Consider the following 24,714-nt stretch of genomic DNA (forward strand, 5'->3'; position numbering starts at 1 on the left):
ATTAAGATGATCTACCTGATGTAGTGAACTTTTACATTATGTTTCCAGAGAACTGTGAAAACAGCCCTTTTGTTACACTGAGTTCTCAATTTGGGTGATGGCTGCCACTGTTCTGGAAGAAGATGACTCACCCAAGGTAGAGCAGGGAGCAGTGACAGGATGGAAAACAGGATTGACCTGAGGATCCCTTTCCAGGTCCACTGAAATGAATAGAAAGAGCAGTTGCCATACATAGAATATTTCAATACCACAGGATCATACCACATGTGCACCATTGGCCCAATTTCTAGGACCCTGAAGGATATAAAGACTTCCACATCCTCAGAAGTCTCTTCTCCTTAGACTGAGGATCCCCAAAGCATGAGAGGAAGTGTATCCTACAACATGCAATTCTGCCTGGTTTCTCAAAACTGTCCAGATAGGCAGCTGGGGCCTTATAGAGATGTACCTTATAAAGATGGGCCTTTATGATGTACCAACCTTTGCCCAGCCCTGCTTTCTCTGGAAATATTCTCAGGCCTTGCTTCTCAACTTGCTCCTGACCTTTCCTATCACTGAATCCTTGATTTGCCTTTATGCTTATGGCCTCTCTTTAGTCCTCTTATCAAAAGTGACATTCAGCATGCTTTTCCTACTTGAAAAATTTTCTTCCCATGTCAACCACAATCTGGTCAATCTTTCAGGCAATACTGAGGACAGCTATTTGAGGATGACACACTGCCCAGTCTAGTCTGATCTCTGAGTCTTTATTTGTTGAAGTAGATATTATAGCTAGGTTCACCCTCTTTGAGTTTTAGGTTAAAGCTACAATTTTCCCAATAAGTTGGTTATTCACCTATCTTAAGAGCCTGTACATTTCCTAAAGAACATGTTCTGTTATCTTGTAACCTTTAGAGTCAGCTAAAAGAAAGAAGGGGTCTGCTAGTCTAAGTTTCTCAGGATTTAATTTAATTAGAACTTATACCAAAATGGAAATTTTGACCTCATGAAAAAAAATATTTTGATTTCAATCCCATAAAGAGAACTTTTTCAATCTTTGAGGAACCCTTATTTCAATGGTATTTTATCTATCCCTGATTATATAATTATTAGCATTTTGGTGATCTAACCAATGACATTTAAATGGCATTTATGTGCAAAGCTTGAATTATGGAATCACAAAACTTTTGAGCTAAAAGAGACCTCAGCAAAAATATAGTCCAGTTCCTGTATTTTATAGGTTGAGCCCCATATAGCTAAGGAGTCTTGTACAAGGTCAAATAGATTGTTAAATAGACGAGGAGAAAACATGTGAGACAACCTTCTTACCAATGCACTTATAGTTGAAGAAAACTATTTAAAAAGATGAAAAAGGAAGAGAAATGGTTTCAAGATCTTACAAAATTACAAAAAACTTGATGTTTTCGACAGTGTTTTATCACACTTCAAGTATATGTCATCAACACAAAAAAAAAAACCCTCTTCAGAACATAAGAATATTGTGAAACCATAATTTTAAGAACAGAGATTAATTCCCAAATGATTAAGGTGAAGGGTCATGGAAGGCAGTAGAAGGAGAGGAGGAGAGGTCTTAAGAAGACCAGCATAAGTCATAGTTCCCAGAACCAGTTTCTACTGCTTCTATCCTAATGGAAGCCTTTTATAAAATAAGACTGGGAATGTTCAGCGGCAAACAGATTGCTGTATTTAGCAGACAATCTCAAAAAAAAACCCCAACATGTTCTCTTGTGATTTGAGGCTTGATTATCTAATTTTCTCTGTATGGTTCTCCTCCACCTGCAAAATGGCTGGAACAGACATGACTACTTTGTTAATGGTCCTTGGCCCTCAGTCTTCTCACTTTGCTACTCTATCAAAGCTTTTATCAATTCCATAGTTCAACTTGAGGGTCCCAAACTATTTCAGCTCTGACTTTTGCTTTGAATTTTAGATTAATTTCTTACTGCTCAAGATATATCTCCACACTGAGATGATCCAGAAACTTCAAACTGAGCAAGACTAAAACTAAATTCATTATATCTCCACAAAGATAGTTTCTCCTTTTTAATCTAGATTAATACTAGGCACTCACTCAATTGCCTAAGCTAAAATCTCAGAAGCATCCCTGGGTCTTCCTTATGCTTCAACTCCATATCCAATTAATCAGTAGTCTCTCCTGCACACCCCATGAGTGCCTCTGGAATATATTTCCCATACACTATTCTCTCATCATTTGCCCAAAGTCTAGACCCATCATCTCCTGCCTAGACTACAGTGATAATCTTTCAACAAGATAATAATCTTATTTTCCCTACATTCTCCAAATCCAATCAACTCTTGCTTAAAAGCTCTTCTGTGGTTTACTACTGCCTAAAGAATAAATTCAAAATTTCTTAAGATGGGAAATAGATGACTTTAAATTTACTTACTTTAAAATTAGATATACTGAGCCTCAATAGAGTACACCATCCTGTAGCTTTTATCCATTAGTGATTGATCTTCTCTGAATAGAATAAGAATCAATATAAGTTTTCACTCACAAAGAGGACTATGCTTTGTGGTTGAAAGAGTTCTAAGGGTCCTGCAAGTAGATGGAGCCTGTCTTAGTTACTTTTTTCATTGCTAAGACAATATAACCAACAGCTAATGTTAAAAAAGGAAAGGTGTATTTTGCCTCACAGTCCATAATTGGCTGGTTCCAAGGCAGGGTGGCATGGCAGAGGGGCATCACATAGGAGAAAAAACAGTTCATGACATTGAAGGCAAAAGCCAAGAGGCAACACAAGCAGCAAATGATAAGCAGTGACCACAGCAGCCCTCTTTCTGTCCCTCATACTCTATCCAGGCTACCTACTATCAGGTCAGGTAGCACTCACACCCAGGGTGGGGCACCATCTATCATAGCATCACACCAGGAATCAGTCCCAGCACCACATCTTTAAACCCAGCATCATACACTCTAGATCCAGCCACTTCTAAAAAGCTCCACCTATGATCACATGAGGTCATCTAGATACAAGCCATAACAGAGCCTAAGACCTGACTCCACAATGAGTTACTTAGCACAAGATTTTCAATCTCTGGGATTTGATTTCCTTATCTGTCAAATGGGGATGATGATAGCACATAATGTTTCAGATAATTGTAAGGATCACAGGAGATATTGTACAATGTTCCTAACATGTAGAGATGCCAAAAAAGGGTAGATACTATAATTAATATCATTGTTATTGCCACTACAGCTCTTTACATATTACAGTATATGATACTATAATTATTATAGGATCCCAATTATTCTCTTTCTCAATCCAAACATCCCTACTTCTTACAGTAACAAAATCACATCTATTTGAGAGTAGCTGTCCATCCTGGTTAACTCCTCTGAGCCTGCAAGAAGCTAATCATGACTTACCACAGGCTTGAGGATAAAAATAATCCCATCCTTCTTAGTAGTTTAATAGTGATTAATGCATACAAAGTCTTTTTTCAAAGGTGTTTTCTCTTTTAATCTTACAACTTTGAAGGAGTCAATTCCTCTTTACTTTAGTGTGTACTTTCACTTCCTAATTGGGGCTTTCAAGGAAATTTTAGAGTGACTGCCTCAGACCATGAATTAGTCTTTTCTTACTAAAAGTGCACCCTCCTGGGTTTGGTTGGCAATTATTGGCAGGAAGTAAGGGGAAGATTTACACTTCCTTTCTGTGGCTTCCTAGGGCAATGTTTTCAATCTGACACTTATCACCGGCTCTGGATTTACAGTCATTTTCATAAGTAAAATGGGTAGTTGGTAGAGTAGCAAATTGTTTTCCTTTTGCTATGACAATGAAAACAAATAACAGACAGTATTCTATTAAAGAATGATAACTCAAATTATTGTTAGAGATGCCTTCAAAATGTCAACAGATGAGATTGGGCCATGGGCCAATGATATCCAAGCAGAATATATTTGTTTATTTCTTAGGTGAACTGAATGAGTCTTTAGCCAAAAGAACTAGGGAATTTCCATTTAAAACATTCAGAATGAAGTTAGTATCATCTAAAGTGTGAATACTGAGGACATTTTAAAGTAATTTAAAATTACTGCATAAGCCTTGATGGGCCAAGAGCTCTGAGATCTAAGTATTTCACTTTCAGAGCTATCTCCATCACTTCTGAGCCTGCACAGCATAACAACTCTGTCCAGATCTCCATTTGTTCAACTATAAAAGGAGACCAGGCAATGACAAACATCTTGTTTTGGAATGAGTACCATGTCAAGATAATGTACAAATATGTCTAACACAGTGCCTGGCTCACAGTAAGCATTCAATAAATACCAATTATGGTAAACAAATAAGACTGCTAAAATCTCACTTAAATTTGCTTAGACATCCAATGCAGGGTCATCAATGAAAACTCAATCAATGATTTAAAACTTTATCTACTCATCTATTTGTTTTTGATTTACAGAAAACGAATTCCTAGACTTTTTCACTGAAATTGCCCAGCTACTCCATCATCAACTAGAAATGTTTGGAGAAAACACAGTAATAATTTGTGTTTTTTTCTAACATACACCTACCACCTGCTTCACAGACACCTATAAACTCTACAGAAAATTTATTCTGTGCAAAGTCAGTGGTAACATATGATCAAAAAATAATTCAAATAGGAGCCGGGTATTTGGCTCAGTGGTTCCGCCACCAGCCTCGCAAGTGCAAGGTCCATAGTTCAAGCCCTGGTACCAAAGAAAAAATAATAATAAAATAATTCAAATATCAGGATTAAGAGTTTTCTCTAAAATAAACTATTGCCACACTGGCAATAGCTTTGACAGTGACAGGAAAGATTTTTACTAAAATCTCATCAAGCAGAAAGGTGGCATTAATTAGGTGTTGAATACAGAATCACAATTAACTAAATCAAGGCAAACTCCTACATATTTTGAAAATATTATTATATTTATTGCACCCAGAATGAGTGTAGGCAGCATCCTCTGAAAGAAGGGCCAGGTGGCAAGTCAGCACTTAGCAGGGATTATTCATTCCTGTTGAAGAAGGGAGTATCTGTGCAGGGGAGGGTCCAGGTCACTGGAATTGTTGGTTAATCTAGTATACCAAAGCCGGCACATGGTGGTTCCAAGATGTTTTGTCAGAGGTCATAGATGTGTTAGAGGTATGGATGAGACTAAAATCCAGCTAACATGGAGTCTGGTTCTGTCAACACTGGCCTAGTTCCTACATGGGATCTTCATGTTTCAGATTAACCTACAGCCTAGACATTCAAATTCTGAAATGCCACGTCTGCCCAGTTTGTTTCATTCTCATCATTTAGTCCAATTCTCCTTAGGGCCTCATTTAACTTAAATCCCAATACAACAGAAATGTATGGTATATTTCTAATACCTTCTTCCCCAGCAAAAATAAATAAATAAATAAACTCATCTCACAATGCTATAGAATCTCATCCAAGTCTCAGAATTCTGAGGATTGTATGGAGATTGGATTAGATTAGTTATTGTTCTGTTAGTCAAATACATAAATATGCTATGTCTTCCTACTCCCTAAGGTAGTGATGGTGAACCCTTTAGAGCTTCCAGTGATAACAAACAGCTGGCTATGGCATGCATGACATAGATTTGACACCACTGTCCTAGTGTTATGTGAGGTTTAAGTGAAATTAATTAAGTATTGATTTCATAATTAACTAAATCAAGTACATTCAGAATGGCAAGATGTATTTTAATGGTCTATTTTCTATTTTTAATCTGGATGGGTAAACTATATTATATTGATTCAAGAATATATATGATTTATTTTCTTTCCACAGTATGTTTGCAGATGGGAAATTAGTATCCTTTAATCAAAAGGTTAGTATACAGTAAAATGTTAATAATATTTGCTAACATTTATTAATTTCCAGGTACTCACATGCATATAGTTCTAAGCACTTTATGAATATTTATTTATTCCTCCCAGCAATTCTATGATTATTTAATGTAAATATTGTATCCCCATTATATGGAGGGAAAAGTGAGGCACAAAAAAGTGAACTGCTCAAAGATACTTTCAATAAATTGGTAAACAAGAATTTGGATTGGAGCATTTTAAACTGGAGCCCTTAGTAATAAACTCTATATCAATATTTCAGTGTTTCTCAACCAGGAGTGGTTTTACACTCCCTCTCACCCCTGAGTATATTTGGCAATATGGGAAGATAGTTTCCATCTCATAAGTAAGAGAGGAAAATGCTTGCTACTAGCATATGGTGGGTAGAAATGAGGGATACTTCTAAACATCCTATAATCCACAGACCCCCCCCCCCCGCCAACAAATTATCGAGCCCCTTGTCCATAGGGCAAAGGTTGAGAAATGCCTGCTCTACATTATACTGACTCCAGGATCAGTTACCCTTGTTACAAAAATGTGGTTTACAGACCAGCAGCACTGCATTAGTGAGGGGCTTGTTAGAAAAGTTCACCCCAGACCTGGTGGATTCAAATCTGCATTTTTAATAAGGTCCCCAGGTGATTGATCTCTGTTTTGAACTTCAAGAGGCAGTGAATTACTATATACTATTAATGCTACCACCCTGTCATGGGTATTGAAAAGACAAATCCCGTAAACAATTCTAGTCTCCACACACAGAGAAGGGATGTTAGGAAAGGTTCTGGGGTTTGCAGATAGGGAAGAGAGATGGATAGACCTAGCAGTGATGAATACGAGGGACTGGAATTTTCTTTAGTAGTTTCCTCAGATCTAAGAAAGAGAAATAAAAACATTCAAACATCAGCTCTGTCCTCAAGGCCAAGCATGGGAAAAACAGAAGAAGGCCAAGGGCCAAGAAAATATAGGAATAGAGTAGAAGGGATAGAGCTGACACAACTGGGTTATGGGGCCAGATCTAGGGGTGGAAGGTAGAATAACTGTCACAAGCATACAAACCAACTAGAACAGAAAAATTCCTTGCATCTGGATGCCAGCTGTATAGACCGGGAAATGGCCTGTTGAAAAAAGCACAATTACAGGGAAGGCCCACCTGCCCAATAAGATTTATAAGCATTTCCCTGAAATAAGACTTCTAGAACACCTTTTTAACAGCCAATAAGGCAAGAACACCAGCAAAATTAAAGACTCCAACAATATCTTTTAAGAAAAGACTCCCACTCTTTTAAGAAACACACACAATAAAAAAGAGATGCAAAAAGAGCTCCACTCCCAAGTGCCCCACAGAGGTTACCACAAAGTATTTTAGAACCAACACTGTGATACATACTCCATTACACAATTTCACATTTGGAGATTTCATCAAAGCATGCTTCCTTCCCCACAGGCTTTTCAAAGCAATAAGCAAATAACAAACTTTTGTGAGCTTTACCAAATGTTAACTGGGAAGCCCTACTGTTTTTAATTGTACTTGAATAAATGCAGACTAGGATCTATGAGTGCAAATAAAATTCTTTCCTTCTTTTCTCTACCTCCAAATCAGCCTTGCACAGACCATTCCCAAAGGTAAAGGTGAGCTGCAGCAAGACTGAGGCAAATCCTGAAGACCAGTCACTGTGAAAACCAATTCATGATGGAACCAATAATAAAATAGTATTGTTATGGTTATCCAAATAATTTCCCTTTCAATCATTCTCTATCCCTAAATCCCTAACCTGATGCACTAAAACGACAGGATTTAGGGGCTGAATTGGAGTTTAAAAGATATGAGTTCCTCCCACCTGGGGGAGAGAAGATTACAATGAAAATCAGAGAAGAAGCCTCTTAAAAGTTCATGTTCTCTAGGCCCTACCCTAAAGCCTGCCCCATCCCTAGGAATTCAAATTCAGCAGATATCACTTAGGTCCAAGGAATCCATGTCTTTCACAGACATTATATTTTAATGTATGCCAGATTTGGGAAACACTATCAAGTTCAACTCTTCAATTTACAGGTGAAGAATCTTAGAACCAGATAATAATTCATAGTAATGCCAAAGCTAGCATCTTAATCTTCAGGCCTCATTTATTTTTATTACCCAATTCTATTATTTTTTCATTTGATCAACAACACTGTACAGTAGTAAAATATAATGTCCCAGAGCACAAGCCCACCAAATACAAAAGAATCCAGAATTTGGAGCTACTATTTTCTTCACTCTCTATTCTGGCCATTTTAATCTATGTAAAAATAAAATAGTCTCCCCATATTTCTTAACACCAGCCTCCTGACCTTGGCAAAAAAAGAGTAAGAATGCTTCTCAAGCAACAATCTGCAAATTAGCTGTGTTATCAATGGCATTCCATAATTGTCTTTTCTCTCTTTTAATCTTTAACAGTTTTATTGTTCTTGAACTCTGTGGAATCTTCAATTACACCCTTGATAGAAAAATCACATCATTATAACTCAGGAGTATCCATGAGCTGCCTCAGTGATCCTAGTGATTGGCCAATGTCACTTGTTCTAATTGCCTTTTTACCCACATATGTATGTACTTTGTAAGATAAAGTTGATGTTAAGAACACATTAGCTACTTTCTTAGGTATGTTCATTGCATTGGCTGCTGCCACCATGACGATCTGGACTTTGGAGCATGTATTTATTTGACCAGCCATGGGAAACTGTTACAACAGCTGCGATGCAGGAATACCCAAGCCCTGTGAACCCAAGTGTGGTTGGAGTTGATGTGCTGAACAGACATATAAATCCCTCTGGAAAACTACAGAGCCAAAGATTTCTCAGAACAGAGTGGGATGCCTTTCATTATGAAGTATATTATTGATACAGCAAGAACTAAAACATATGTGCAAGAACATTCGGTAGTTGATCCTATAGAGAAAATAATGGAATTTAAATCTTCTAATATTTCACTTATAAATATGGTTTCAGTAGATGAGAGACTTATATACAAACTACATCCTCAAGATCCAGAAAAAACTAGTTTGACTCAGGAAGCCATAATCACAGTGAAAGGAGTCAGCCTCAGCAGTCACCTTGAAGGACTGATGCCAAGTATGATATCTTCAAATGCTAATAAAGACCAAGAAGCAATGGACTGGGTAATATATAAATTAAATGCTGAGACTGAAGAATTGGCCACTTAAGCAATAGGAAGCCTAAGGACACCAATGGTGGTGGCTGCATTTGTAGAGAAATGCATTCTTGATTTTTTCTTTTATTCACTAAGTTTATTGGTACATTTTAAGTATACAATATGATGACTTGATTTTTTTAAAAAAATTTTCATTAGCGTATATTAATTACACAGAATACATCTTTGTGACATTTTCATACATGTACATAATATTCTTTCAGTATATACACCTCATTTTCTTTTATTATTCTTTCCTCTAATACCCTTCCTCTTCTCTGATAGTCTCCCTTCTACTTTCATATCATCTTTTCTCCCTAGACTCCACATATGAAGGCTGACCAAAACATACCACAGTGAATGTCTAAGGAAAAAAATGTCATTGCAGTAAAAGACAGATTGCTATTAATCACCCTCACATTACTCCCCCTCTCTTTGAACACATCTCTCTGAAGCAGTTCTGGAAGCCCTCTTTTGTGAGTGTCTTTAAGAGGTAAAATCAAAAATATATAGTAAATGGTGCTGCTGAAAGGCATTTAATGGAAAGACAGGCTTTTAAAACCATTATGGTGTGGCCTCATTCACCTTATTCATCAAATCTCACATCATGAGACTTCTGGCTCTTCCACAAAGTCAAAATGATTCAAAAACAAATAACATTTTGACTCAATTCAGGACATTGAGTCAGCCACAACAGTGCAACAAAAGACAGTCATGAAAGAGGCTTCCAGAACTGCTTCAGAAAGTGTCAAGAAAATAAAACATTGGTGTGAGCCTTTTCTTTCCTTCTTTTCCTTATTTGGCTATGGGTCTATTTTGTTTACTGTTTCAAAGAAGCAGCTCTTCAATTTATTGATTCTTTGTATTGTTTTATTGTATCAATCTCATTAGTTTCTGCTCTGATCTTTTTTATTTCCAGTATCAGTGTTGGCTTTGGACTTTTATTCAATGGATGTAGAAATGAAACAGGCAAAATCACAATGGATACCACCAAAATCTAAAAGATCATTAGTAACTCTATGAAAAATTGTACTCAAACACTTGGGAGAATCTTGAAGAAACAGACAGTTGCTAAGAACACATAAAACTGTGAACAGTCCAAAAACAGGCAATGAAATTTAGGCAGTAATAAAAACCTTTCAACTAAGGAAAGCCCAGGACCTGATGGATTCTCCACTGAATTCTATTAGACCTTCATGGAGGCTATAAGGTCAATACTACTGAAACGCTATAATGAAATCAAAAGGGGAGGAGTACTTCTAAATTCATTCTTAGGAGCTGGCGTCACTCTAATTCCAAAACCATCAAGGACCCAACTGAAAAAGAAAACTGCAGGCCTATCTCTTTAATGAACATATATGCAAAAATCCTCAACAAGATGCTGGCCAACAGAATGTAACAACTCATGTAAAAGATCATATATCACGACCAAGTATGTTTCATTGAAGGGATACAAGGATGGTTTAAAATATGCAAATCAATAAATGTAATACACCACATAAACAGAAGCAAGGACAAAAATCACAGGATCATACAAATAGATACAAAAAAGATTTGACAAAATCCAACATACAGTCATGATTAAAAACCCTGAAGAAAATAGATAAAGAAGGACTTTATCTTACTCTGATAAAAGCCATTTATGATAAAATGTCCAACAGCATATTAAATGGAGAAGAGCTCAAAACTTTACCTCTAAAATAAGGGCTAAGACAAGGATGTCCACTATCACCATTCTTGTTCAATGTAGTACTCAAAACTTTAGTGAGAGCAATCAATCAAGACAAAGAAATAAAAGGGATATATATATATATATATATGAAAAGAAGAAGTCAAATTATATTTTTTGGAGACCCTTTACATAGAAGATTCAAAAATTTCCACCAAAAGATTTCTAGAACTAATAACCAAATACAGTAATGTAGCAGGATACAAATTAACACAGAAAAATCAGTAGTGTTCCTGTACACCAATAATGATCTCACCAAGAAAGAAATTAGGAAAAACAATACTATTCTCAAAGAATCAAGAAAAATTTAATATTTAGGAATTAACCTAATCAAGGAAATGAAAGACCTGTACAATGGAAACTAAAGTACTCTGAAAAAGGAGATGGAAGAGGATATCAGAAAATGGAAAGACATCCCCTGTTCATGGCCAAGTAAAATCAATGTTGTCAAAATGGACATAATTTAAAGGTTAATATATAGATTTAATGCAATGACAATCAAAATGCTAACACCATTCCTCATAGAACTAGAAAAAAATATCCTAAAATCCATATGGAACTGGAAGACACCCAGAATAGCAAAACAATCTGGGCAACAGGAGAAAAGCAGGAAGCACCACAATCCCAGATTTCAAGGTATACAGTATTACAAAGCTACAGTGATTGAAAAACAAAAAAAGCACAGTACTGGCACAAAAACAGCCATATGGATCAAGTCAGAACAAAGGATGCAGAATACATCAGATACATTCAGCCACCTGATCTTCAACAAAGGGGCGAAAAATATACATTGGAGGAAAGATAGCCTCTTTGGGAAAACTGGGTATCCATGTGCAGAAGACTGCAGGTAGGGGCTGGGGATTTACCTCAGTGGTTCTGCTGCCTGCCTCGCAAGCTCAAGGACCAGAGTTTGATCCCTGGTACCAAAAAACAGAAGAGTGCAGCTAGACCCATATCTCTTACTTACCATGAGGTAAACTAAATATTTAGATCTTTGAACTATTTTGATTTAATACAGAAATATGTAACCTGGAAGATAAAGTAGGAAAAAACACAAAGTCATACGTGTAGACAAGGACAGAACCCCAACTGCACAAGAACACCAAGAATCAACAAATGGGATTATGAAATTAAGAAGCTTCTGCACAGCAAAGGAAACAACCAACAGAGTGAAGAGATAACCAATAGAATGGGGAAACATTTCTGCTGGCTATACCTCACAAGGACTAATATCCAGGATATATAAAGAACTCAAAATAATTATACCCCCAAATAAAAGACCCAATCAAAAACTGGAAATTGAAGTGAATAGATGCTTCTCAGAAGAAATAGAAATGTCAATAAATACATGAAAAACTGTTCAATATTTTGGCCATTAGAGAAATGTAAATTAAAACAAAATCAAAACTCCATTTTATACCAGAAAGAATAACAATCATCAAGAAATCAAGGGCCTGGGATTTAGCTCAGTGGTTCCGCTGCCTGTCTCTTCAAGCGCAAAGTCCTAAGTTCAATACCTGGTACCAAAAAAAAAAAAAAAAAAAGAAAAGAAAAGAAATCAAATAATAGCAAATAATGGTAAGGCTGTGGGAAAAAGGAACTCTTATATTGTGGGAAGGCACACTAGTACAACCACTATGGAAATCAGTATGAAGAGTCCTCAAAAAAAGCTAAAAATAGGAATTCCATTCAACTCAGCTATTTTCCCCTATAAATACTTTTCCAAAAGACTTAAAGATATCATATTACAGTGACTCATGCATACACATGTTTATATCAGCACTATTCATAATAGCTGAATCATGAAAGTGGCCTATATGTCCATCAACAGGTGAACGAATAAAAAATGTGATGTTTATACACAGAATACTACTCTGTCATAAAGAAGAATAAATTTGAGTCATTTGTAGGAAAACAGATGCACCTTGAAATGATAATGTTAAGTGAAATAAATCAGACACACAGTTTAAATATCACATGGTTTCTCTTCTATGAAAAACACAAAGTATAAATAAAAGCAAAAATAAAAGATAGATGAAAGGAAACAGAAAGATAAAACAAAGGGACCATGGGCCAGGGATTTAGCTCAGTGGTTCACCGCCTACCTCGCAAGCACAAGGACCTGAGTTCAATCCCTGGTACCAAAAAAAAATAAAATAAATAAAATTTAAAAATTAAGGGACCAAGAGATGGACAGTAGAAAGGAGGGGAAGGGGACTTAAAAAGAATTTTAAGATGTGTCAGGAACACGTACCAACTACCCACATTGAATATAATCATAATGTATCATAAATATGAATTTAAAAAAAAGAAAAAAATGGGGAAGGCAAATATATAGACAGAGGGAGGAGGAGAGAAGAGGAATAAATAGAATCAAGATATTAAGTACATGTACCTATTCTCTAAAATGAATGTAAATATTATGTACTGTAAATGTGTACTAATACATTTTTTAAAAGAACAGTGAGACAAGTGTTTGAAGCAAGAGGGATTAATGGCAATGTTTCTTTCAATGTAACAAAATTTTAAAAATTTAAACATTCAGCATATTTCTTAATCATACCTTGTATGAGAAAAAACGTGATACTTCTCTTTCTAAGTCTGGGTTATCTCACTAAACATGGCAATCTCCAGTTCCATCCAGTTAATAGCCATTTTTCTGCAAATGATATGATTTTGTTCTTCATGGCTGGATAATAATCCATTGTGTATACATACCACATTTACTCCTTTCATAATTTATTCACAAATAAAATAGTATTAAGAAAGAGTAAAACAATTAAGATGATTGTATAGTTTTGTTTTGATTATTTTGAAGAGTAAAAGATATAAAAAGTGCCCTAAAGGCATTACTGTATTTTTAGTCAAAGGCCCACTTCTATTTGAAAAAATATATCCAAATCCTGGCTGAGTTCTTGTAGCTTTGTTTAATTCTGGGATAAAGATATACTGTCACCATGTATATTTCTACTTTCAGTTATTAAGACTTAATAAATGATAGGGAGTTATCCCAAAGAGCATATTCAGAATGACTGAATGGAAAGCTGGAAGGACCTGTATCTCTGTGTCCATGACTGTGCCACTGAAATTGCCAACTTTGTGCCAGATTTACCTTCAGACTTCTTTTTAGGTGGCATGTAAATCATATTAACCTATCCAAATTGGATTTTCATTACCTAAAACAAGTAGTATTCTGATAACCAAATGATAAAATTATCTACTGACATAGCAGCCAGTAATTGATGGTGTACATTCACCCTTTACACATATTACTGCATGTAATTATTATGTCAGCTCTCCAAGGAAGCATCTATTGGTCTTCTTTTACTGACATAAAAACTAAAGTTTGAGATACTGAGTTATATTTCTATGATTTAGGATTTAAGCCCAGGTCTTCCTAATTCAACAGTCCAAACATCTTTTTCCATTCTCCTTTTATGATTTGACTGGTTAATAGCCATGATAATTTACTTATACTGTTTGGTTGGGCCTGATAAGGTGAATCTTTGGGAGGATAATACTATACCTTGGGATGGGGAGGACCTTCTACAGGTTTCCTTGAGAGTGGTTTATTATTTGCTTGACTGATGATGCTGCATGAGCAGATGCATGGGTTATTGAAAATGGGAATAGTCTCATCCTGCAAAACTCTATTCCCAAAGAATACTGCAGGATCCCAAGCAGGCTTGAGATGAATAAAATAATGAAGCTCCCAGCTTGCAGAGCTATTCATTGTAAAGAGATGTTGTGTTATAAAATTAATGAATACTTCCAAGAGAGTTGATAACAATGAACTGATAACCAATTCCTGACACGTATACATGGGTCTGAAGGGAGATGAAAATTCTACAAGTAGTGCCAGAGGAAAACATAATACTGTACTTCTTTTAATCTATGAGTTCACTTTGAAAATATGTGGTTCAGCTTTTAGATTTGCTCAATTTAAGAGAGCAACTGCATTCATTTGTTCAGATGTTTTGTCTGAAAGAGATTTAAAAATAGCAAAATATGTGCAAGTCTCTAAACACAGTACTTAAATATTTCATTTGCCATCCCCTCGTGATGTGTGATGCATGTGATACAGACATAGTCCTTGAAACTAGGCCAACTTTATTCAGGCTGGACTCCAAAATTATACATGAAGGACTTTTTTTGCCAATCTTTATCTTCCAAATGAGTTTTTTTTTTATTCTTAGAAATGTCATTTCTCAGGTGTTTATAGATACATAACAAGCAGCAATGATTCTGAAATAAAAGAACACGTGTTTAAATACAATTAACAATATTAAAAGAGAAAAGTTGGCTTTTCATCAAAATAGGGTCATGCCCTCATACAAAACAAATTTCTTTGGACTCTGGCCTTCCACTCTTCATGTGTGGACTATGTTTGGAAGGTCACCCTATATAGAGAGAATGCTAAACCTAGCTGGTAATTAGTTCATTTAGTCAATACAGTGGAAAATTCAGTCCCAGTGATTATATAATGCATGTGAACAATGTTTGCCTCTTTTCATTTTGACCTTAAAAAATCCCTCAAATGCTTCTAGAAGGGACCAATTATTTCAGTTAAAAGAGATGAACTAATGATTCTGTGCAGAGGCAGGAACTGCTGATTAATCCAGAAATGGCATTAATTCACTCAGCATTTTATTCAAATAGTCTACTTCATCTTCTTAAAATAAGGACCCTGAGTAATTATTATAAGAATCAGAAAACTGTTCCTCATTCTCAAGCTAACAGAATAAAATGGATAAAAGATTTAGTATTTCATTTTCACTATTTTGTCTTGAAATTCAGTTTGTGAGTTTCATAAAGTCTTTCTGGTAATTAAGAGGAAGATAAAGATGTCTGGGAAAAACAAAACACAACTGCTAAAGTTAAACATGTCCTACTAGTTGATCACCAACACAGCCATTTAAATTTTCTAATTAAGAACTAATTTAAACCAATCTTTTCTGAGACATTAATCTCTCATGTTAGTCAAAGGAAATGTATGATATAATTGATGACTTTTATATTTTTTTGGAAAAGAACTTCCAAATATTAAGTCATCTTTTGATGGAATATCCTTTTAAACTATAGATATTTAGAGAGAATTTAAATCTTGCACTATAATCAGTTTTTTAGAAAGAAAAACAAGCTAGGTGTAGTGACACATACCTGTAATCATAGTACTCTGAAAGACTGAGGAAAGAGGATCCGAAGTTTGAATCCAGTCTAAACATTTAGTGAATCAGCAAGACCTTGGTCTCGAAATTAAAAATAAAAAAGGGTTAGGGATATAGATCAGTGTGAAAACCCTGATTTTAATGCCCAGTAAACAAAAAAAATGATAATAATAGGATAAAGAAAAACAATTTATTAATTAACATGCTGTGATAATACTAATAGACATTTAATTAAATATAAACATAAAATTTTAAATTATGTTTATATAATTGCTTTTAAAAGTGAGGCTTTTTTTTTTGGTACTGGGGATCAAACTCAGGACCTTGCACTTGCAAGGCAGGCACCAGGCATGACACCACTATGGCATATTTTCTTTAACACATACACATATTATATTTTGATAAAAACATATTTTTGATAAAAACATTTTTTGATAAAAACATATTTTCATCCCTAGCCAAGGCATATTTTCTTTAACACACATATTTTGATAAAAATATGTCTAAATTAATGACACATGACACTAAAACATCCCCCAAGAACTACCAATCTGAAATCATAATGTCCTTTCCTTTTGTATTACTTGTAGGAAAACCTTTAAATTATAGCTCATTTTTTAAAAAGAGATGAAAGCTTTTGCTCTTTTAGGATTTTTAGCCAAACTCAAGCCCTTAAATTCTCACTAAATAGCTAAGGTCCATCACATTTCAATTTTAACTAACTACAAAGGACCATGATTTTTTAATTGTTTAGATTTACATATACCACCTACTCAGAGGTATACAGTTACATGCTTGAATGTACTGTTTTTTAAATGATGAGTGTATCTTACGAGAGAGAATCTGTATTTCTCTTACACATTGTTCAAAACAAAGCTGAATGACAGCCAAGTGACAGCCTCAAATTTTCCCTCATTGTGAATGTCACTTCCAAGGCCCAAAGTTTCTGCCAGCACACTTAACAGAGTTTTTACAAATATAGAAATCCTTTATAGCAGCTTACCAGGAAACTTGCTAAAGCTAATATTACACTGACTCATCTTACAGGTGAATACAGGTCTTCTTTGGGAGAGAACAAAAAATTGAAAAAATGTGAATTCTAATAGTTATGAGGGTAGGAGAATAGGCATTTCTGTCTTTCTTTTTAAAATTATTTTCCACTAGTCAGTATAGATTGCATAATTTTTTGGTTCAAAAATGTGTAAGGAGGTCTTACTTTTGAATGAAATTACAATTCAAGCCATCTATATTTAATTTTTTCTCCTCTAGATAAAAATTTGCCGACCAACCTTAATTCAAAAAGTTGTATTCTTGGAATTCTGCTCTAGGAGAATGATGTACACAATAATACAAAGTTGAAAGAGACAGCAAAAATGATCTACTCTGGAAATTCTTATTGCATTTCAAGGTTGGGAACCTTGTCTGTTCTTTTTTATTTCCCCAAACCCCAACAGCTGATGTGATATTAAAACAGAGTTCAAAGGATGTGCATCAGAAACAAATGAAACATGTCCACTCTGACCAACAGATCCCTGGATTTTCACTTGAAATTTAGCTTTCATTTCCTTTAAATGCACTTTACAGGTATGTGTTATTTTCCTAACTTAGCAAGCAGCATGACTGCCTCACTTATTTCTCTTGGCCCTCCAGCCCATGAAATAATTCTTCTGTACAATGTGGCATGGTCTCTTGACCCAAGCTCTTGCTTGAGCTACTGTGATATCTAGCTTTCTGATCAATCTGTTCCATCAGGTGCCACCTGACAATGTCAATGCCATGCCCTAAGCACAGGACCCAGCCCCATATCCCTTCCTTCTTACCCATCATGTCTTGGTAGCCAATGAATAAACATTTCCTTTATTGACAATTTTGAGACATATTTTTAAGGGTCTCCAGAAGGCTCTGACAAGAATGAACATGAACATGTCATCTGTAGCAAAGGCCCACTCAGTAATCTTTATTAGTTTCTCCGCTTCCCTATTCCATTTTCCTGACTTGGCAGTCTTTTTTTTTAAAGTAGGAAGATGTTTATTGATAGGAAAGCTCCTGAGGCGCAAGAGGGGTCCCAAGTGGGTAGCCAAAGACCCCACTTTACAGAGAAGTTTTATAGGGTGAAACCCACATGGGTACAACATGGGACACAGACATGAACATCCAATGAGGTTACAAGTGTAGTCACTTAGGTAATGGTGGTCCAATTGAGAAGCAAGTCACGTAGCAAGCATACAAGGATTTTCAGTAAGGGTTGGGGTCAGGGATATTTTCTGGAGAGGGTGGGTTAAGATCTTGACCCCCCACCCAGGTGATTGATGCCTATTTAGAATATCAATCTACTATTTATCCCCAGGGGAAGCACAAGGGTGTGTAGTTTCTCTCCTTTTACAATTCTGGCCTTCAGTGAATGTGCCTTGGGTCACAACTGTCCTCCATGCAGAAGGCCCAGCCCTGTATAACCCACTGTAATACTTATAACTAATTTAGCTGTCTACAATACCAAGAGCCCCCAATAAACTTCCAGCAAATCCCCTTGGCTTAGGTTGGTCTGTCCCTTTCTGTGTGTACAGCCAGGAAGTCTAATTGATGTGGTGCTGTGGTTTGTTTCACCTTTGTCCTGGCCTTCTTGAGGACTTAGCCCTATCTGACTGCCTATAGTATTTCTACCTAGTTCATCTATCTATAATATTCCCCCCTCTGAAGAAGTATCCCAAACTGCTGTGAGGGGGCAGTGATGACCGCTCGAGCTACTTCAGGCTGAAGGGGGTCGTAGTTGTGGTTGGCAGTCAGGGATACCCTTCAGAAGGTCTATCTAAAGGTCCTCATTAGGCATCATGTGTTTCCATCATGGGTAGGTGTATAGCGTTAAGTCTGAAGGAGACAAGGCCAGAAAGACAGTTAAGTATACATGGGCCAAACAATAAGATCAACAGAAATATTATGAGTATGGCCAACAAATGTTTCTGTCAGGAAGAGCTAGTAATATCCTTCCATAGGGAGAATAAGGAGAAGTCCCAGAGAACTTCAGAATCCATCATAGAAGTAATTTAGCAGTTATGAGTTGTTTATAAGATCAATCTGGTGGATCCCGGTGAAAGAATCCTAGCTCTTTTGTTGTTGGTTCCATTTGTGTGACTGGAGTATGGCAGCCTCTAGGCAACAATAAACAAAACTTTTAAGAAATTAGAGCATGTATAATCTAAGCATGAGCACACTAGAATGGAAGGGCAGGTTGGGAAGAAAGTCACATAGAAATTGAAAGAGTGATTGTAACCTGCTGGCTCTTATATATTCCACCATAGTTTTTTTTCCTAATGATCCATAATTGGTCAGCTACTGGTGTAGCTAGAAATTGCCAGGAGGGGTCAGTGACTGGACCCCCTTCTATATCTACTTTTATTACTCTGGCATTATTTTATACCTCTTTTGGTTATTCTTTTCTGCTGGGTGTTTAAGAACAAGTTAAAGTGAGACCCGTTCCATCAATATGAACCTCTTGCTGTCTATCAAGGTCAGTTAAGTCTCCTCAGGCATTACTTTGGAACCATGCATAGAGCCTCTCAGCTCCTCTGTCAGTGTCAGCCATCAGAATGGGTCACGGCCTTGCTTGACCATGTTACTTTCAGTGAAAGCATGGGAGACTTTTCCCTCTTTGTGACCCTCCTTTGGCACATGGTACATTTGTCCTCTGGTGCCCAGCAATCTCCCTGCTCAGGAGGTTGTGTGACTTACTAAAGATATAGCATCCTATAGGAAAGGTTCCTTTGTCTGACTTGGCAATCCTACTCCCTGGGGTCAATCATCTACCTACACCCAACACTCTGACTTCAGCTCTGCTTTGAGGACTAGAATATAATAACTATAACCATGGTTACCTTTGAATGTGAGCCTGTTATGAGCTGGTTACTTTATTCAAAATTTACAGTACGGAATAAGAAAGTTGACACTGAGTGATGTAGTGAGAATGTATATGGGATTCAACCCCACATCTACTACAAACTATCAGCATTGCCTCTCATGCAGTACTGTTCACAGCACTCTGTAAACACTGAAAACTTGACTTCAATGAAGCCTTACATTTCAACATGCTTTCAGATTCCCCAGATACTTTCAAATACTAACAATAAAGCTGCTATTTATTGAGGGCTTTGTAAGTGCCAGGTTCTGTGCATATTTGTCATCATATTTCACCTTTTCAACAAACCTGTAAAATAAGCCAGATCCTATTTCCCTGCTATTGTTGGTGATGTATCTCATCCTACCACAGAGCCAGCCAAAGAAACAGACTCCATTCTCTACTTGTTTATTGAATTAAATGGTATAGAAACAAATCTTGGAAATGACAGTTATTATCTCATCTAACCACTCCCTTTCAGAAAAATGAAATGGGCCTCATACCTACAAATTTCCTGAAAATTTCTACTTTGTTCTTTGGTAACACATTCTGAAGCCCCAAAAGAACAAAGAGAAACATATTGTCAAAGCACAAGATAGTAGTATCTTAAAGAAAGTATAAAAATGTTGGATTCACTCAAGGAGATTAATATCCTAGACTTAGGAAGTTATAGGGAAACCTCAGGAGGTTATCTCATTTTATAATTTTGCCTCCAGGTGGAACTACTACAAAGCTATCATGAACATATTTCTGTCTGCATCTACAGGTCAAATCTTATTATAATCCATGATAATTCAGATCTCCAAATGATAAAAAGATCCTTGTGATCCAGCAATTGGCCAGTTTATTTCAAGCAGTGTTTGATAAAGCAAAATCCTAGAAAGAAACATTTCAGTAGGCCACAAAATAAAAACTTAAACAGGAGAAGAATTTTTAAACTACATAAAGGCCAAAGACTCTGAAAGAGTAGATTTGAATCAACGTGCTCTTTTTATTTTTTGAAACTGAAAATCTGAGACTCTAAGAGGAATTAAAGAACAGAGAAACTCTGAAACATAACACTTCATTACACCAATAAAATAAATACCTGCTTCTTATAGGTCAGGAGTAAATGATCATCATTACATGTGCTTCTTTATTGAATTAATAAACATGGTCTTGTTCCATAGCCCCTGGGCAAGTGTACAATAAAACATGAGCAAGAAAAGGAAGACAAAGTTAATAACTTCAAGCACCTTCTAACCCAACAAGTGAGTTTTTATGTACACTTTTTTCCATTAAAAATGTAAAGATCATTTATGAAAATAGGATGATAATAATAGGGCCTAAAGTGCATACATCAGAACTCCATTATAATCTAGTTCATTATTAGATGTTTCTTTGCACACAGCATAGGTCAAGACATCTCCTCTGAGACATCTCAACTATATTCAGTGAAGCACAATTGGGTTTTCTCACAGCATCTGATTTATTAAAACACATCAAATATCTTCATTCACTACAAATGAATAAAGATAACAAATGAGCAAAATTAATCAGCTAATTACTTAATTAAAGATAGCCTACAAGCAGCTGCTGTGTTGTCCATTGATGGCAAAGATGCTGATTTTTGTGGAGAGTGAGTTTTCTAATGACAGTACAAACTGGCTTTTTCACAATGAGTTAGCATAAAAACAGACCATTAATTTCCATCTTGTCCCTCATGTTGGTTCCCACCAAATACTTTCAAGGCAGCTGCACTGTTACTCAGAACAAGGCACTGGTGTATCCAATGCTGTTTTGTATGTCCACAGATGCTGCCCTTTCTGTTTGTGGTCATCCATACTTGAGTCACAGCTCAAATAAATGCTCTGTACAGGCTTCAAGGTTATCCTGGCCTTGTTAATCTGGAAGAATATACTGAACATTTCTTTCTGTATTAGTTAAGTAAGTAATGCTAACTGCTATAACAAACCCTGGAGGCTTCATGTAAAACGTTACTTTATTTTTGCTTGTGATTCCTCTCCTTTGCTAGTGACTCCAGCAGTTCAGCTGCAAATGGCTTCTGTCTTGTGCCATACTGTCAGCTCCAGCCAGTGGAAAGGGAAAGAGAAGGGAGAAACACTGCACTAGTTTCTGCAAAGTCCTGGGTCACTCAACACTTGCATTTCTCATTATAGTTTGTGACTGGTAGAGCTGAAGACCTTAGTCCTTGAGTGGGCAGCCAGTTTCCAGCTAAACTTCTGTAAAATGCATGGTGTAAACCTAGTTCAGCAGACAGCCATCTCTCCCACTGTTCTTTTTCCCTCTAAAGCACACCATTAGAAGACCTTTCCTCCAATTTGTTGTTAGTTGGCTGTGATTCAGATAGGTCACATTTGATATGTGGCTGAAACATATGATACTTACTTTCTTCCCAGTCAAATTAAAGTCTCATGTCCTTGTCTACTTGGGTAAAATCTTTGGCAGATATCTAAATCGCTATTCTTCTTGCTTTTGGATCCCTAACTACAGTATACCAAATTATTAATATGGTATACATTTCCAAATACAACTGGTTACTCGGATTTGTAGACCTACTTGTCTCTAATAAGCATTGTGACTTTTTGCCCCGTGTTAGTTACTTTTCTCTCATTGCTGAGACAAAATATCCAACACCCAAAGTTAAAGGGGAAAGGGTTTATTTAGTTCACAGATTTTAGAGGTTTCAGTCCACAATTGGCTGGCTCCAAGGTAGAGTGGCACATGGCTGAGGGGTGTTGGAGAGCAGAAAAAGCTCATGGTGCCTACAAGGTAACAAAAGCAGCAAGGGGCCTTAACAGTGTCTTTCTGCCACTTTTATCCCATCTAGACCACCAGGATTAGGGCAATGCTAAACCAATCACTCACATGCAGTGGTTTAGTAATCACACACCGCTAATCCCAGTATCACATATTCCAGATTCAGCCATCTCTGAAAAAGAAAACCCTACCTCATCTGCATGAGGCTTTGAGGGACATCTAAACACAAGCCATAACAGCCCCCCAAATCTGTTACAGATCTCCAAATTGAGACAATGTTATTTGGATTAAATACCGTCAGCCTCATTCTATCATGGAGAGAAGAAATTCTGCTCGGCTCTTTAACTTTTTGACTGAGCTCTTGCTATGCACAGGGTACTGTGCTAGACTCAGGTATTCCTGGGCCATATAAAATAGAATCCCAACCTCCAAAGAATTATAAAGAAGAAAAATGCAGTTTTCATAGATATTCCTTTGCATTTTTCTTTTGAGTAATATTATATATATATATATATATATATATATATGTTTTTTAAATCTCCTACTTATTTAGAAATGAAGTGCAGGAGAGGGCAGTGCGCATGCACATGTACACACATACACACACCACAACTTCCACTGACACTCCTATACCATTAATAAATCTAATTATAAGTAGACAGAACAAGGTCTGTTCTTTGAACACTATCCACACATGCTAGGTATGCAACTGATTCTTTAAACAAAATAGACATAGAGTGACAAGGGAACAAACATTTACAAACAGACAGATGTGTCTTAAGTAAAATTAGTATTCTGAAAGGTAACAAAGAGCAACCTAATTTATTCCTCATGCTGTAGTAATTGTTTCAAAACCACAGTGTACACAGAATGCAGTAAAAATCCACTTATAGTGAAGATTCTCTATAATTCAACTCTATTATCATATTACTGTGTTTGATTTGTTTTCTCTGAACTGATACAACTATGAAAGTGAGAAAATCAAGTGAAACATTTTCCATCAGTGAAAATAGAGATAGATGGAACCTAATTATTAAAACTGTCATGTACCTTAGTCACCCACATGCTTAAATTGTCGTTCTCCAGCACATTTTAACCATAAAAGGGAGCAAGAGATAAGCTCTAACTCATTAGCACTGTATGAAATTGTTCACTTTATTAATAAAAGACTATAATAACAGAGTCTTGTGGATACAAAAGGGAGATTTATAACTAGCATTTGCAGAAAAAAAATGTGTACATTTGTTGTTAATAAATTGAGAGCAAAAGTTTTTCTCCCTGCAATAAGCTTATATACACAGGTTGTCCACTGTGTTGTAATTATAGTCTTTAAACCAGAGAACTGCTAAATTAGCACATCTAATGAAATCAATACATTCTGGGGTGCAATGAACCTTTGTGAAGTCTGCAGCAAAACTATTTAGCATGGCATAGTTGCCCTTTGATTCCACAGAGTGCTGATTCATCACCTTTAGGTAGATGCCTAATGATTGAACATCTATTACTGAAAGAGTAAGTAAGGTATAATATTAACAAGTGCGGTCATTCCTATAAACAAAAAGAAAAAACAGCCTGTTTACTGGAGTGTAGCAAAGTTTGGTTGGCAACACTAATAGCAGAAATGATTTCTCCCTTTCCGCCTCATTCCTAGATGATTGCAATTGAGGTGAACACACACACACACACACACACACACACACACACAAGCCAAAAAAAAAAAAGATAAATAAGGGATTTTCAGGAACTCTGTGTCACATAAGGTATTTTATTGTTCTTTCCACTAAGGTTGCAGCCCATCAGATTTTCACCCTGACATTTGGGTTTCTTTTAATACTGTATTGGGTGTTGGAGTAAACATTTGTCATGCTTTCAGATCAATTTTGAAAAGAAAAATCAATACTTAAAACGAGTATGTGTCAAAAATGCCCCTATCCCCTTTTCACTTTGAACTTTCTCAAGCTTTAAAAAGTTTCATTCAATTTCTTGCTTCTAAAATCTAAGAGCTTCTTTTTCCTGTTTCATCAATTTTTGAAAATGAAAAAATAAAACCTGTTCAATTCAACTTTGTTGATAAAGGAGAGAAAATGGGTTCCTAAAGCATGTTTGCTCTGGCAATAACAATTTTCCAAGGAGTA

The 24,714-nt window shown here is 36.2% G+C and overlaps 1 protein-coding gene and 1 pseudogene across 2 annotated transcripts in view; one reads left to right on the forward strand and one right to left on the reverse strand.

Moving 5' to 3' along the window:
* Nucleotides 1–24,714, reverse strand: part of Thsd7b (thrombospondin type 1 domain containing 7B) — a 1,329,200-nt gene that overhangs the window by 986,286 nt on the left and 318,200 nt on the right. The window lies entirely within an intron of this gene.
* Nucleotides 8,087–9,160, forward strand: LOC101706526 (PRELI domain containing protein 3B pseudogene; annotated as a pseudogene).

The sequence above is a fragment of the Heterocephalus glaber genome, unplaced genomic scaffold (assembly GCF_053883595.1).
Source record: "Heterocephalus glaber isolate CG9 unplaced genomic scaffold, H.glaber_assembly_v1.0 deba00000347, whole genome shotgun sequence".
NCBI classification, from domain to species: Eukaryota; Metazoa; Chordata; class Mammalia; order Rodentia; family Bathyergidae; genus Heterocephalus; species Heterocephalus glaber.